Source organism: Nicotiana tabacum, chromosome 14 (assembly GCF_000715075.1).
Source record: "Nicotiana tabacum cultivar K326 chromosome 14, ASM71507v2, whole genome shotgun sequence".
Taxonomy (NCBI): domain Eukaryota; kingdom Viridiplantae; phylum Streptophyta; class Magnoliopsida; order Solanales; family Solanaceae; genus Nicotiana; species Nicotiana tabacum.
In genome coordinates, this window is record NC_134093.1 from 35516230 (window position 1) to 35533347 (window position 17118).

Consider the following 17118-nt stretch of genomic DNA (forward strand, 5'->3'; position numbering starts at 1 on the left):
GTGTTGTGCACTCCACTTGCTCCGAAGTTGCCTATTTGGTCAGTATAATTTGGACATGTATTGATTGGTATGGCGGGGCCCTGTCCTGACCTTTATGGAAGTTATGTACTCTTAGAGTCTTGTAGACAAATATCATATATATGGATACTTGTATGGCCTTATCGGCCTATGTTTTGATTATACAAATGATCATATCGGTCTTATAGGCCCATATGTCACATGTATAAGTTTCTATATCATGTTGGGTCGCCCTATGTCTAGTATTCCCTTTTATTTTATTCTGGTTATCTCATGACTCCTCTTTTGGCTCATTTACCCATGATGGTATGATAAGAAAGATATGTTACATTGGTACTCGGTTGAGTAAGGCACCGGGTGCCCTTCGCGACCCTATGGTTTGGGTCTTAAAAAAATTACCTCCTACTAGAACACAATATCCAAAAGTAGAACGTCTATCAGAAAGTGATCCTGCCTAATCAACATCTGTGTACCCAACAATTTGATCGTGGCCTCGATCCTCGAATAGCAATAATTTTTCTGGAGCTGACTTTATATACCGAAGAATGCGAATAACTGCATCCCAGTTACTCACAAGGAGAATTCATAAACTAACTTACAACACTCACAGAAAAAGAAAACTCAGGTCTAGTCATTGTGAGGTAATTCAATTGTCCAACCAACCTCTTATATCTCGTAGGATCGCTAAGAGACTCCATTAGCCTGGCAGAAGCTTAGCATTCAGATCCATATAAGTGTCAACAGGTCTGCAGCCCATCATTCTAGTCTCCTCAAGAATTTCTAAGGCATACATCTGTTGTGAAATAACAATACCTGAGCTAGACTGAGCGACCTCAATACCTAGAAAATACCTCAATCTGCTCAAATCCTTAGTCCGAAAGTGTTGAAAGAGATGTTGCTTCAAATTAGTAATATTATCTTGATCATTGCCAGTAATAACAATATCATCAACATAAACCATCAGAAAAATAGACAGATTAGGAGCAGAATACCGATAAAACATAGAGTGATCAGCTTCACTACGAGTCATGCCGAACTCCTGAATAACTGTGTTGAACTTACCCAACCAAGCTCGAAGGGACTGTTTCAAACCATATAGTGACATGCGCAATTGGCATACAAGACCACTAGACTCCCCCCTGAGCAACAAAACTAGGTGGTTGCTCCATATAAACTTCTTCCTCAAGATCACCGTAGAGAAAAATATTCTTAATATCTAACTGATAAGGAGGCCAATGACGTATAACATCCATGGACAAAAAGAGGTGAGCATATGCTACTTTATCCACGGGAGAGGAAGTGTCAATAAAATCAAGCCCAAATATCTGAGTGTATCCTTTTGCAACAAGACGAGCCTTAAGCCGATCAACCTGACCATCCAGGCCGACTTTGACTGCATAAACCCAATGACAACCACAGTAGACTTACCTAAAGGAATAAGAGCAAGTTCTCAAGTGTCACTGGCATGTAAAGCAGACATCTCGTCAATCATAGCTTGTCGCCATACTGGATGAGATAATGCCTTACTTGTAAACTTAGGAATGGAAACAGTGGACAAAGATGATATAAAATCATAATGAGGAGATGGCATACGATAATAACTTAAAGTCTTAAACTGACATAATGGGATTAGAATTAATTGTGGATCGTACACCTTTTCATATACAATTGGTGGACTAGGAGGAGTAAAGTCCGCAGTATGTGCAGAATCTGATGCAGGATGTGAATCACCTAGGCCTAATGCTGGATGTGAACGACGATAATAAATCAAGAGTGGTGGCCTTGTGACTGGGGATGTAAGAGAAGAAACTATAGACTCCTCAAAATTATGTATATGTATTTATGGTTGTGGTGCTGATGTGGGTGTGGACTTCTTACAAGTAGATATTAGGTAAGACCTCAGATATATTAAGATGATAAAAAAAAAAAGTAAAGTATGGTTGAGACTCAAAAAATATGACATCAGCTCACATAAGATACCTACAAAGGTCAGGTGAGTAGCACTTATACCCCTTTTGAACCCGAGAATAACCAAGGAAGACACACTTAAGAACACAAGGTGACGAGGAGCTAAATTATCTTTTCTAGGAGCTAAGTTGTGAACAAAACATGTACTCCCAAAAATACGAGGATAAAGAAAGTATATGGGTGACTGAGGGGACAATACTAAATGTGGAATATGATTCTGGATTGCAGATGAAGGCGTTCAATTAATCAAGTAATAAGTTGTAACAACTACATCGCCCCAAAAATAAAACGGAACATGGGACAAAATGAGAAGTGTGCGAGCAGTTTCAATGAGATGCATATTCTTTCTCCCTGCTACCCCATTCTGTTGAGGGGTATATGGACAAGATGTTTGATGGATATATAATTCCTTGAGAGGTCATAAACTGCTGAAACTGAAAGGATAAGTATTCTAAAGCATTATCACTACAAAAAGTGTGAATAAAAACACAAATTTGAGTTTTAATTTCAGCACAAACATTCGGTTCAGCTGAAACAAACATTCGGTTCAGCACAAACATTCGGGATCATATAAAACAACTCAGAACGATCTTTCATTAGGAAAATTCAAGTACATCTTGAGTAATCATCAAAGAATCTAACAAAATAACTAAATCTTAAGGTTGAACTAACTCTACTAGGACCCTATATATCAAAATGAACTAAAGAAAAAATAAACTATGAACGATTCTCAACATTACGCGAAAATGTGGCTGGGGTATGTTTTCCAAATTGACACGACTCACAATCTAATGTAGATAAACTAGACAAGCTAGGCACCATCTTCTGAAGCTTGGATAAACTCGAATGTCCTAAACGTCTGTGAATTAGGTCTGGAGGATCTGTAACTGGACACGTTGTGGAGAGATTGAGTGAGTTAAGATAGTAAAGGCCTTGTGATTCAATCTTGAGCCAATCGTCTGCCCCGTACTGGAGTCCTCTATAATAAAAGACTTATCAATAAAATATATACCACAATGAAGGGCACGAGTCAAACGACTAACAAATACAAGACTAGAAGGACAATCAGAGGCATAAAGAACTGAATCTAGAGTGACAGAAGATGAAGGATTAGCTTGTCCAACTTCTTTTGCTTTAGTTTGGAACCCATTGGCTAAAGTAACAAAAGGAAGAAACTGTGAATATACAATATTCGACAAAAGTAATTTATTACCAGAGATATGATCAGAAGCTCTTGAGCCCATGACCTACGGTCCAAGAGTACTAGACTAAGAAACACAAGCAAAAGAATTATCAGTAACATGAGTATCAATCTGAGAAACTGAGGCTACTTATGGAGATGTCTGCTTACATTCTCGATAATGAAGGAACTCATTATATTCCCCTTCAGATAAAAAAAATCACTAGTCACATATAGTCTCTGCCTGAGCAACATGAGCGTTTCTAGATGGTCGGCCATGTAAAGAATAGCACACATTAGTAAGCTAATGTGTTTGAGGATTGTAGAAATTCTTTGTGGTGAGCTTGAGAGTCGCGGTACGGACTTTTGGGGTTGCTTAGTGCATCGAGGAGTTGAAGGAAAAAGTTTACAGAACATGAAAGTTTTGCGGTCCACTATGCGGCCCATTAATCGGCTGCAGATTGAAGCAGAAAGTTTTGCAAATTTTGAAAACCATTATGCGGCCGCAGAACCGTTTTGCCCAGCCGCAGATCCCATTGCAGATCCAGCATGAGAAATTTCAGAAGGAGGTTCTGCGGTCCATTATGTGATCGCAGAATTGATCTGCGGACGACAGACCTGTCACAGAGTGAAGCAAAAATGCCCAGTTCTGGAGGGCCATTATGCGGTCTATTTTGCGAACCGTATAAGGGTTATGCGGTCGGCTCCATTTTTTCAATCTTATAACCCGACCCCCATTTTATTTATCTAGCCTAAATTTTGGGGGACTACCTGATATTTTAGAGAGAGAAGAGGACTATTTTAGAGAGAGAAAAGGAAGGATGAAAGATTTCACTACTCAACTCTGATCAAACCTTGGGAATTTCATTAAAAGGAACTTGTTAGGGCTTCAAAAGGTAAGAATTTCTTCCCCCAAATCTTCAGTTTCGGGTTTGGGTTGATTGTGGGTGATGAGGGTAGATTTTATCACATGCATGAACTAATAGAGACTGCAGGGAAGTTGTTGAACAATCTTGGGCGGTTTTGTTGTTGAATTAGTTGAGGGAAAGGTCGGGTCATAGTTGTAACAGCCCTTGCCATGCGAATTCCTCTAACCGTGCTTATAATTCTCTCCTCTTTTATATATTGGCATCGTTAGGAGTGTTGGGACATTATTGTGGAACTACGAAAAGCTCTTTCAAGGTATGGAGGCTAAACTCTTTTTTTATATTGGAATTCTCGTGTTCTTACAAAACTCCATCGTGTGAAGTTCGAACATGGAACGTTATTGATGTAGGGTATTCAAACTAGTAAAAGTGTTTCCCGATTGGAATAACGTGTTAGAATCATCGTGTGTTAATGATTCTCTATTTTTGACTTAATTATGTTATACCCTTTTTGGGAAGAAGATCTTGTATGAAATCAATGTGATTAAACACTTATTTCTCATATGATAAAACCCTATGAACTTACACTTGCTAAGGCCAAAAGTTCCAAATGGTTGATTTGAAAGGGAACTCATTTGTACAAACTATTATCGTTTTGGGAATCTGAAGTGTGGCATTGTGAATACGTCTCTACCCACATATATTGGGGTGAGGCGGCGGGCCACTTGTGTAGAGTTGTGGTAATGTGAATACACCTCCACCTGCATACATTGGGGTGAGGCGGCAGGGCCGCTTTGTGTAGAACTTGTGTTATTGTGAATACACCTCCACCCACATACATTGGGGATGAGGCGGCATGGCCGCTTTGTGTAGAGTTTATGGTATTACGATTGCAAATCCACCTGCATACATTGGGGTGAGGCAGCAGGGTCGCTTTGTGTAAAGGTAGTTGCAGAGGATCCCCGACTTAAAAATTTATTCATTATATTCATGTTGTATTTCCAAGTCCTTGCATAGGTGTTTGGTTTTCATACTAGTAATATTCGACATGTACTAACGTCCCTTTTACGGGAGTGCTGCATCTTTAATGGATGCATGTGGTTCCACAGCGGAAGGCATTGACCAGTGATAGCGATACATTCTCTTCCCAGTTGACTTGGTGAGCCCCACTTCATTTAGGGGTCGTGCATATTTTGTTCTGTGTGTATTATATTTTGAGGTATAGTCGGAGCCTTGTTGTCGGCACTATCATTGTACTCTTTTGTATCTATTAGAGGCTCTGTAGATATGGTGTGGGTTGTGGGTTGGTACTGTGAAAGTTAAGATAGTAATGTCGTATGTGTATTACATGTTCCACTTCAAACTATGAAAGTGTGTGTATTTTGAGACTTTATAAATGAAGTAACTAATGGTGATGGAATTAGTGTTGTTCATGAATCCTTTTGGTATTAATTAATGAAGTTTATCTTCTCTTTATTTATGGGTGAGTTGAGTAGAAGGCAATCCAGCTGGCTTGCTCGGTCAGGATATCTCGGTTGAGCGCTGGTTGCGCTCCCCGAGGTCGGGGCGTGACAGTTCATCAACTGTAGGAACTGAAGGACTAGTCAAAATTCAGTCTCTCACTGAGTCAAGGTCATTAGGAAGTCTAGCAAGTGTAAGAACTAGAAACATCTTCTATCATTGTTCTTGTTGTTTTTCAATACTAGCAGTGACTGATATCAACTTCTCAAATTTCTCCATAATTGCATGCACTTGTCCCAAGTAGATAGACATATCCAATTCCTGATTCATTAAGTTTGTCATCCAAGATATCACATCATAAAATGAGATATGTCATTGGTGTATAAAGTACGAACTTTCTCCCAAACTGAATAACATATTTGAAATGGACAAAACAAAGGCATTACCTTAGAATCGATCGATCCCCACAACAAATTACATAATTGAGCATTAATTTTCTCCCACGATGTTTTGGACTTTTCATCTCCATCACTAGTCTTCTTGGCTAGGTAATCTTGAACACATTGACCCTTGCACCACAACTCAATAGAAGAAGCCCACGTTAAGTAGTTTGAACTTCTCATTAAGGGTTTCAAAGTAATCATCAAACTTGAATTTTCAGAACTAATGTTTTTAGAACCAAAAATATCAAGCCCCAAAAACATTGTTGGACCAAATAGCATAGACGATCAAGAACAATAAAAAGCTCACAGGAACCGTGAAGAAAAAATATTGTAGCTCACCGAAAAGTGAACAGTCATCGAAAATCTCGCCGAAAAATAAAAAGATCGTCGGAATTGGATGGATTGGCTCGGTATAGCCTTGCAAGCAAGCTGTCCAAAAGATCTTTTGTCAGAAACTGGATGGAGGGTAGCTCACGCAGCAGCGCGTAAGGAGATCTTGTCGAAAGTTTCCTCATATTGATCGGTGCGTATGGGGGTATTTTCCGGCACGGTTTAATGGGGTTTGTTCGCCGGAGAGTATAGGACCATGCGGTGGTGTTGGTTTTAGTACAATACTGAAGGAAACGCAGGTGACGCAAAAACAACCCTAGAAGTTGCCGGAAATTGACACACGATGACTGTTTGGCGGAGTTTTCTTTCGCGGATGTTTCTCACAAACGCTCTGATATCATGTGGAGAAGTATAGCACGAATTTTTTTTATTAATTATGTCTAAAGCGTTGTACAATGTCTTATTTATATATAGTGACTACATAATAATAGGTATCTACTTCCTGATGTGAGACACTAAACATTACTAACTATTTAAAAGTTTCTACTCCCGACATACAAAATATATACAATTTGTTTATGCCTTCTTCTTCGAGTTTCAATCTAAAATTTTAACCAAAACCACTTCGAATCTTCACCAAATTCTTTTAAAATTGAGATATATACTCTACAAAATATTCTCAATTATTTGTAACACCCAATCCCAACAAATACTAATTTTGCAAAATTTGATTTTCGAATTCAAAACTTTCACTCTTGCCTTCAACAGTGTTCTTTTTTCTCTCTCTCTTTTTTTTTTTTTAATAAAGTGACTATTTAAAGAAAATCAAAAAAAATTATTTTGAAAAATATTAAAATGAACTTGTTTATTAGTGAAAATCATGCGTCGATTTGTGGTTTCTATTTTTGCAAACTAATGGACTTGTAATTCTGTGCACTACACCGTAGTAGTATTTTACCAAGTGTTCTTTTCTTTTTAATACAGTGTTTTTCACTCTCGCCTATCTCTACGTATGAGGGAATAAGTTGGATGGAATGACGGAGGAAGAAGAGGAGATAAAATAGGAAAAATTAGATTCTAATACATTATTTTATATATATAATTCGTAAATTATATATTAATTTGTAATTAAGTTAAAACTTTAATATTGAGGATAAATAAGTTTCAAAAGTAGCATAGATAAGTCAAAATTCCATGATATTTTTCTTTTTATTTCTCTTTCTATCCCCTTTTTGTCGGGAATTCAGTTTTCATTTCCAAATTTTGTAGTCACATTGTGTTTACATGATCAACCATGTAACATGATATTTTTGTTAACTAATTGGTTATTTATTATTTCATTATTGCAAAAATAAATGACATACAGGTTAAAGAGTCACTAGTTCTATCTTTGACTACGATCTTTTCAAAGAAATATCTTTTAACATTTTTAACTAAAACAATTATGGTTTATTGAAAATATTTGTTTAAAAGTTCGGTAAATTGATGTGTTAATTCACAAAAATCAATTTACCCTCGTTCTCACCATTCTTTTTAGTTGGAGATAGAACTTTTTCTAATTTCAGATTGATTGTATTTGATGAAAGGAAAGAAACACACATAAATCCCATATTATCAAAGATGTTAAAAACAACCTTTGCAAACGCCATAGTGCTTTCTTGTATCCAGTGTTGAAATTCAATTCAGGGATTTGAATTTTTTTTAAGAAAAGGGATTGAATTGATAATCTAATAATAAAGTGTTTGCTTGATTGTAGAGGGAGATATTCAAAACTTTATCATATTAAGATCTTGTTGCTTATTAATCTTCGATTTGCAGAATATCTACGAGATCTTTTGATGCATTTTGTATCGTTTTACTTCTCAAAATTTATCTTTTGATGCATTTTGTATCATTTTAGTTCTCAAAATTCTTACTATAGAAAGGAAAAAAAAAAAAAAAGCAAAATATGGGCATCTACTAAATGGAGTTAGCAATAAAAAGGATAAATATTGAGTTAATATTGCTTTAGTGTTAAGAAAATGCTTCTTCAACTTAATTCCTGTAAAATTGCAGGTCGGATATTTGGACCATTATCCTGTCTATGTCAAAGCCAAGCTTAACAATAACTCTTTTTCTTTTCTTTATTTATGGTTTCAACCTAGTTAACAATTTTACTTTAAAAAAGAAAAGATGGAGTGTGAAGCTAATTGTGAACCAAGTATAATATCTTGTTTATCAAAGAAGAAAAAAAGCTACCCCAATCGTGTCTTTCCTACTCATTTTAACAAGACAATCCATGAATAATATGTGTATATCCGTGTATAATCTATGTATACCGATTACTAAACAGTAGACTAATAAAAGTAAAAGTAAAAGTAAAATTTAAACAGTTATAAATTTGATTTGGATTATCAGCATACTTTAACACGTAAACTATAGGACACAGCAGAAGTCTCAAGGACGCCAAACCTGTGAACTTGGCATGCCTACCATTATTCATGCATATCCTGCTTAAAGGCTGTCTGTTTTGCCTACTCTGTTCTACATCCCTCAGCAGATCTGAAATTCTTGCAAATATCTCCCACGAATCAAGACGACATTACTCAATCGTGCAGTCATAGAGTTGCGCGATCAGAGCACTAGCAGCACCCAGTAGTGTTATTTTCTTCAGAATGACAACACAATGTGGTATAATATCCCAGAAAATTAGGATAACCCTCAATAAACATCAGTGCTTCGATAGGCCTTTTACCTCAATAGTGGCGTCATTTTCTTCAGAATGAAAGGAATGACACTGCTTCAGCATTTAGCAAATCCATGTAAAATATAATGAAATGTTTCCATTGAGCATAAGAACACATCAAACTGGAATTAGCGTAATGACATGTTTTTGGAATTGTCAGCAACTCGAACTCCAAGCACTCAACTATCCAAATTATTATGATATAAGCATGTGAGAGTGGCAACAGATATGTGGTGTATGTTTCTTTCTATCCTGGGAATAAGCTGGACACAACCACAGGGCATCAGGGAAGCAGTGGAAGGTTGGAGCAGCTGGAAAGTTGAAAGGGCCATCAAGAAAGTCTGGAAGATGATCCCAGCATGCATTTTTTGGTGCATTTGGCAAGAAAGGAATCGCAGATACTTTGATGGCATTTCAACTTCTATACACGCTATCAAAGCCAATTGCCTTGTGCAACTATTTAGTTGGAGTTCTCTAACACCTATAAATAATGTAATTCCTCTTCTAGATTTCATTGGATCTCTGAGTCTAGCTTAACTCAGTTATATCCTTACTTTTGTTTTTGAGTTAGCTCCCTAAGCAGATTAAGTCTTTGTAATGGAGCTAACTCAATTCCTTCTTGTAACTTTGCATCTTCTGGATGCCTGCAATTAAGAATCTTATTTCATCAACAAAAAAAAGGGCATTTTAGTTTTTTCAGCTCTTCTTTCTTATTCTTCTAGTATATATCGACTGTATACGGTAGTGGAGAGCAAGCTTGCTCATTCTCTCAATAACAGAGAATTGTTCTAGAATTTTCCTCCATTAACCGCCTCAAGCAATTCTCAGATTTTGACATGGTATAAGAGCGGCATGCCTGGATCGCACCGCGTTGATTTCTGATTTCAATTTCTGAACTTATTTCTGTTCTCAATATCTGATTTCTTAATTACTCGAAGTTTGATTGCAATTTGACAAAATCGTCGATGTCGGACGTAGATTCATCCATGGCGGAAACTATGTCGATAGATCACAATCATCCTCTATATGTTGGTCCTTCCGACACACCTAGCTTAGTTGTAGTTCCTGTTAAGCTTACAGGCTCAGAGAACTATGGGTTATGGAGTAGGTCGATGCGGATCGCTCTTTTAGGGAAGAACCTGAATTGTTAGGTGGAGTTGTGTATGCATCAGATGCGCACCTAGTTTGGGAGGATTTGCGCGAAAGGTTCAACAAAGTGAATCGTGTAAGAATTTTTCAATTGCATCGTGAAATTACAACTTTGGCACAAGGAACTAGCTCTGTGTCCGTGTATTTTTTGAAAATGAAGGAACTTTGGCATGAGTATGATGTTTTGGTTCCATTCCCAAATTGTTGTGAAAAATCGAAGGATCATGCAGAGCAATTGCATAAACAGAGAGTTATGCTGTTTTTATCTGGATTAAATGATTTGTATGATCAAGCAAGGAAGCAAATTCTCATGAAAACCACTGCTCCTTCTCTCAACCAGACCTATGCAATGATTATTCAAGATGAAAGCCAACAGACAATTGGTGCAAACCTGATAACTGATAAGGCGGAACCCCTAGCTATGCAGGCAGGAAGAGGAAGGGGAAGAAAGCAACTCCTTCAATGTGAATTCTGTCATTTGAAGGGACATACTAAAGAGAATTGTTACAAAATTATAGGTTATCCTGCTGGTTTTGTTCCAAAGAGAAGATATGGTGAAGGTGTGAAGAATGCAGGAGGTTGGCAACAAAACTCGAATGTTAATACAGGAGGCTGGCAGCAGAATTCTAATGCTGGAAAACCAGGAGGATGGAATGGAGCTGGTAAGCAAGGTGGTTGGAGAAGAGAGCCCATGGCAATGATCAATAATGCAGATGTGTCTTCATCATGTGTGCAAGGCAATGAAGATAATGCATTTAGAGCTACTGAAGCAAATGAAACCAGGGGATACCACTACTTCACAGATGACCAGTACAATCAGATACTAAACTTGCTGAGCAAAGAACCTGAAGAGCACTATGCCAACATGGCAAGTACAGGTACAGGTATAATCAGCTGCCTAATGAAAAGTTATACACAATCAAAAGAACAAGGAGTGGATTATAGACTCAGGTGCCACCCATCATATTACCTCAATTGTTAACAGATACTAAATGTACAGGGAAGACAAACAAGGATAGAGTACATCTTCCTACCGGAGAAAAGGCTAACATTACTCATACTAGTAGTACAACCTTGTTAGATAGGAGGACAATCAGAGATGTGCTTTATGTCCCAAACTTCAAGTTTAACCTATTATCAGTGTCAAAGCTAACTAGGGAGCTGGATTATGCCAACTTCTTTCCTGATTTTTGTGTGTTTCAGGACCTTTGAAATGGCAAGGTGAAGGGGATTGGCAGAGAAAGAGGAGGTCTATATCTGCTCAAGGGTGATCAATGTGGAAGACTAGCTAATAGAATAAGGACTTTCAATGTTGTGAGCAGGATGACTGAAGGTTCTTGTGACCTGTGGCACAAGAGACTAGGACATCCTTCCTTATCAGTGATGAAACATATAGTAGGTCTACATAATAAAGTTAGCAGTATGCTGCAAGATAGTTGCCTTGTATGCCCTTTGGCAAAACAAACTAGACTGAAATTTCCATTAAGTGATTCTAGAGCAGATACATTGTTTCATCTTGTGCATATGGATTTATGGGGATTGCTACCTTTGACAGAAAACAGTATTTTTTGACATATGTGGATGACCATTCTAGATATACATGGATATTTTTTCTACGGTTAAAGTCTGAAGCCATAGTAGCAATAAAATAGTTCTTGACCATGGTTAAGAATCAATTTGGCATTGTGGTTAAGGTGATAAGGTCAGATAATGGGACAGAATTCTTCAACAAGCAATGTGCAGAACTGTTGAATGCTCTGGGTATTATCCACCAAAGTAGTTGTCCTTATACTCCACAGCAGAATGGGATAGTAGAGAGGAAGCATAGGCACATACTTGATACTGCAAGAGCCTTAAGGTTTCAAGGCTCAATTCCAATCAAATACTGGGGAATGTGTGTCAAAGCTGCTGTCTATTTGATCAATAAACTACCATCCAGTGTCCTAGGGGGCAAGACTCCATATAAGGTCTTGTATTACAAGAAGCCTAGTCTTGCACATCTTAGAGTTGTAGGATGTCTTTGCTATGCTACAAATATATTTAAGACAGATAAGTTTGCAGAAAGGGCCAGAGCAACTGTTCTTATGGGCTATTCTGAAACTCAGAAAGGCTACATTTTATTTGACTTGCTCACAAGGCAATTTTTCACAAGTAGGGATGTTTTTAGAGAATCTGAGTTTCCATTTTCTAAGGAGAATGAGAACAACTCAGTCACTCAGGAGTGTGGAGGAGAATTGAATCCATTGTTATTTTCTCCTTTACATACTAATGTTTTGCAGGAAACGAGCAATTTAAATTCCATGGAGGAAGCAGTAGCTCTGCAGGACAATAGGCAGAGTACAGTGCAGGAGAACTCAGACTCAATACTCATTAAATCTGCAGGAAATGGATGTTGCAGGAATCCCTGAAAATGCAAAGGAGAGATCAACTACAATTGAGGATCAGGAAGAAAATACAAATGAACAGCAGGAAGATGAAAATGCAACAAACTCAAGACCAGACAGAAAATCTACAAGGCAGGTCAAGGAACCAATATGGATTAAAGATTATGTGACAACCAAAAGGAACACAAATTGCAACTATCCTCTTTCAAATTACTTGGCCTATGATCAGACCAGTTCAAGCTACCAATGTTACCTAGCAAAATTCACAAAGTTGACTGAACCACAGACATTCAAGGAGGTTGTGAAGGATAGTAGGTGGATAGAAGCAATAAAACAAGAGGTGAAGGCATGAGAAGACGACAACACATGGAAGGTAGTAGGGAAGAATGTTGTTGGATCAAAGTGGGTGTATAAAATCAAGTTCAAGGCAGATGGAGACATAGAAAGATTCAAGGCCAGACTGGTTGCAAAAGGATATAGTCAAAGGGAAGGCTTGGACTACCATGACACTTTCTCACCGGTGGCAAAAATGGTCACTGTGAGGATTGTCATCGCATTAGCTGCTTCAAGAGGTTGGAGGCCTATACCAGATGGATGTTTATAATGCTTTCCTGCAGGGAGATCTATATGAAGAAGTGTATATGGAGCTACCTGAAGGCTTCAGAAGGCAAGGAGAAAAGAAAGTGTGCAAATTAATGAAGTCACTATATGGACTCAAGCAAGCTTCAAGGCAATGGAATATTAAGCTAACTGAGGCTTTATTGGGGGCTGGTTTTGTACAAAGCCATCATGATTACTCATTGTTCACACTAAGGAGTCAAGAAGGCATAGTGGTCATTCTTGTGTATGTGGATGATCTCCTCATCATAGGAAGTTATGCAAATGGTCAAAGACATACTGCATCAAAACTTTAAGGTGAAGGATCTGGGAGAGTTGAAATACTTTCTGGGAATTGAAGTCCTAAGATCTAAGAGTGGAGTACTACTGAATCAAAGGAAATATGTGTTAGAATTGATATCAGACATGGGATTAAGTGGAGCTAAACCTGCATGCACACCATTGGAAGTCAATTCAAAAATGACTTCAATAGAGTATGACAAAGCAAATGGAATCACAGGAGACATGGCCTTACAAGATGTTAGCACTTATCAGAGGCTAGTAGAAAAACTTCAATATGTTAATATAACAAGGCCTGACATTAACTATGTTGTACAAGCCTTGAGCCAGTTTATGCATGCACCAAAAAGGTCTCATTGGGATGTTGCATTGAAAGTGGTAAGGTACTTGAAAAGTGCTCCAGGGCAGGGTGTATTACTGCAGTCTGAATATGCTAAGGAGCTCACATTTGGAAATCGAAGAAGCAACAGACTATTTCAAGGAGTTCAGCTGAAGCAGAATACAGAAGTATGGCTACAAGTATTGCAGAATTGACTTGGCTACTTGGTTTGTTCAAGGAGTTGGGCGTGGAACTAGAACGACCAGTCACAGTGCTCAGTGATAGTAAGTCAGCCATTCAACTAGCAGCTAATCATGTGCTTCATGAAAGAACAAAGCATATAGAGATTGATTGTCACTTCATTAGAAACAAAATCAAGGAAGGGATGGTCAAGACAACACATGTCGGCACTAAGGAGCAGCAGACAGATCTGTTAACTAAAGCTTTAAGGACTGCTCAACATGATTATCTACTTGGCAAGCTTGGAGTGTTCAATGTTTTGCACCCTCCAGCTTGAGGGGGCATATTATGATATAAGCATGTGAGAGTCACATGAGTAGTTAATTGGTTAAGAAGGTAGTTAGTTTGTTATAAGTAAGTTAAGGGTATTTTAGTCTTTTCAGCTCTTATTTCTTCTTCTTCTAGTATATATCGACTATATACGGTAGTGGAGAGCAAGATTGCTCATTCTCTCAATAACAGAGCATTGTTCTATAATTTTCCTCCATTAACCGCCTCAAGCAATTCTCAGATTTTGACATGGTATAAGAGCGGCATGCCTGGATCGCACCGCGTTGATTTCTGATTTCAATTTCTGAACTTATTTCTGTTCTCAATTTCTGATTTCTTAATTACTCGAAGTTTGATTGCAATTTGACAAAATCGTCGATGTCGGACGTAGATTCATCCACGGCGGAAACTATGTCGATAGATCACAATTATCCTCTATATGTTGGTCCTTCCGACACACCTAGCTCAGTTGTAGTTCCTGTTAAGCTTACAGGCTCAGAGAACTATGGGTTATGGAGTAGGTCGATGCGGATCGCTCTTTTGGGGAAGAACCTGAATTGTTAGGTGGAGTTGTGTATGCATCAGATGCGCACCTAGTTTGGGAGGATTTGCGCGAAAGGTTCAACAAAGTGAATCGTGTAAGAATTTTTCAATGGCATCGTGAAATTACAACTTTGGCACAAGAAACTAGCTCTGTGTCCGTGTATTTTTTGAAATTGAAGGAACTTTGGCATGAGTATGATGTTTTGGTTCCATTCCCAAATTGTTGTGAAAAATCGAAGGATCATGCAGAGCAATTGTATCAACAGAGAGTTATGCTGTTTTTATCTGGATTAAATGATTTGTATGATCAAGCAAGGAAGCAAATTCTCATGAAAACCACTGCTCTTTCTCTCAACCAGACCTATGCAATGATTATTCAAGATGAAAGCCAACAGACAATTGGTGCAAACCTGATAACTGATAAGGCGGAACCCCTAGCTATGCAGGCAGGAAGAGGAAGGGGAAGAAAGCAACTCCTTCAATGTGAATTCTGTCATTTGAAGGGACATACTAAAGAGAATTGTTACAAAATTATAGGTTATCCTGCTGGTTTTGTTCCAAAGAGAAGATATGGTGAAGGTGTGAAGAATGCAGGAGGTTGGCAACAAAACTCGAATGTTAATACAGGAGGCTGGCAGCAGAATTCTAATGCTGGAAAACCAGGAGGATGGAATGGAGCTGGTAAGCAAGGTGGTTGGAGAAGAGAGCCCATGGCAATGATCAATAATGCAGATGTGTCTTCATCATGTGTGCAAGGCAATGAAGATAATGCATTTAGAGCTACTGAAGCAAATGAAACCAGGGGATACCACTACTTCACAGATGACCAGTACAATCAGATACTAAACTTGCTGAGCAAAGAACCTGAAGAGCACTATGCCAACATGGCAAGTACAGGTACAGGTATAATCAGCTGCCTAATGAAAAGTTATACACAATCAAAAGAACAAGGAGTGGATTATAGACTCAGGTGCCACCCATCATATTACCTCAATTGTTAACAGATACTAAATGTACAGGGAAGACAAACAAGGATAGAGTACATCTTCCTACCGGAGAAAAGGCTAACATTACTCATACTAGTAATACAACCTTGTTTAGATAGGAGGACAATCAGAGATGTGCTTTATGTCCCAAACTTCAAGTTTAACCTATTATCAGTGTCAAAGCTAACTAGGGAGCTGGATTATGCCAACTTCTTTCCTGATTTTTGTGTGTTTCAGGACCTTTGAAATGGCAAGGTGAAGGGGATTGGCAGAGAAAGAGGAGGTCTATATCTGCTCAAGGGTGATCAATGTGGAAGACTAGCTAATAGAATAAGGACTTTCAATGTTGTGAGCAGGATGACTGAAGGTTCTTGTGACCTGTGGCACAAGAGACTAGGACATCCTTCCTTATCAGTGATGAAACATATAGTAGGTCTACATAATAAAGTTAGCAGTATGCTGCAAGATAGTTGCCTTGTATGCCCTTTGGCAAAACAAACTAGACTGAAATTTCCATTAAGTGATTCTAGAGCAGATACATTGTTTCATCTTGTGCATATGGATTTATAGGGATTGCTACCTTTGACAGAAAACAGTATTTTTTGACATATGTGGATGACCATTCTAGATATACATGGATATTTTTTCTACGGTTAAAGTCTGAAGCCATAGTAGCAATAAAATAGTTCTTTACCATGGTTAAGAATCAATTTGGCATTGTGGTTAAGGTGATAAGGTCAGATAATGGGACAGAATTCTTCAACAAGCAATGTGCAGAACTGTTGAATGCTCTGGGTATTATCCACCAAAGTAGTTGTCCTTATACTCCACAGCAGAATGGGATAGTAGAGAGGAAGCATAGGCACATACTTGATACTGCAAGAGCCTTAAGGTTTCAAGGCTCAATTCCAATCAAATACTGGGGAATGTGTGTCAAAGCTGCTGTCTATTTGATCAATAAACTACCATCCAGTGTCCTGGGGGGCAAGACTCCATATAAGGTCTTGTATTACAAGAAGCCTAGTCTTGCACATCTTAGAGTTGTAGGATGTCTTTGCTATGCTACAAATGTAGTTAAGACAGATAAGTTTGCAGAAAGGGCCAGAGCAACTGTTCTTATGGGCTATTCTGAAACTCAGAAAGGCTACATTTTATTTGACTTGCTCACAAGGCAATTTTTCACAAGTAGGGATGTTTTTAGAGAATCTGAGTTTCCATTTTCTAAGGAGAATGAGAACAACTCAGTCACTCAGGAGTGTGGAGGAGAATTGAATCCATTGTTATTTTCTCCTTTACATACTAATGTTTTGCAGGAAACGAGCAATTTAAATTCCATGGA